Genomic DNA, 561 nt, shown 5'->3' with positions numbered 1-561 from the left:
GACGCGCCCGGTGCCGGGGGCCGCCTGTGGTCGCCACGCTCGGGGCCGGTGCGCCTGGTGCCGGGGACGCCCGTGGCCTCCGCGCTCGGGGCCGGGTGCGCCCGTGGCCGGCGCGCCCAGTGCTGGGGCCGCCCGTGGCAGGCCTCGCCGCCCACGCCCGCCCGTGGCAGGCCTCGACGCCCACGCCCGCCCACAGCGTCGCTGGCCGCCTGGACCACGGCCGCACTCCTCGTCGACGCATGGCTTCCTGGCCGCCGAGTCTTTCACGCTGGCCAAGACGGAGCTCCCCGGCGTGGCCTTCTGCTGCAACGACATGAATGAGGGCGACGGGTACCCGGCGTGGCCTGGAGATGCAGGAGAGAGGCCATGCACGCGGTGGGCCTGTGAGGAAAAGAGGAGAGAGAGTGAGGAGAGGCTGACTTGTGGGGGGTTTTGCATGCAAAAAGAGCGCCGACGCCCCAACTGCCCTCCCAGCTTTCTGGGTTCGGGTTGGGACCGCCGGACGTAATTTTGGCTAAACTCGGCGCTATTTGAGCTTTTGGGGGTATGACTAGGTGAAAA

The sequence above is a fragment of the Triticum dicoccoides genome, chromosome 4B (genome assembly GCF_002162155.2).
Source record: "Triticum dicoccoides isolate Atlit2015 ecotype Zavitan chromosome 4B, WEW_v2.0, whole genome shotgun sequence".
NCBI classification, from domain to species: domain Eukaryota; kingdom Viridiplantae; phylum Streptophyta; class Magnoliopsida; order Poales; family Poaceae; genus Triticum; species Triticum dicoccoides.
Note: the sequence above shows the minus strand (reverse complement) of the source record.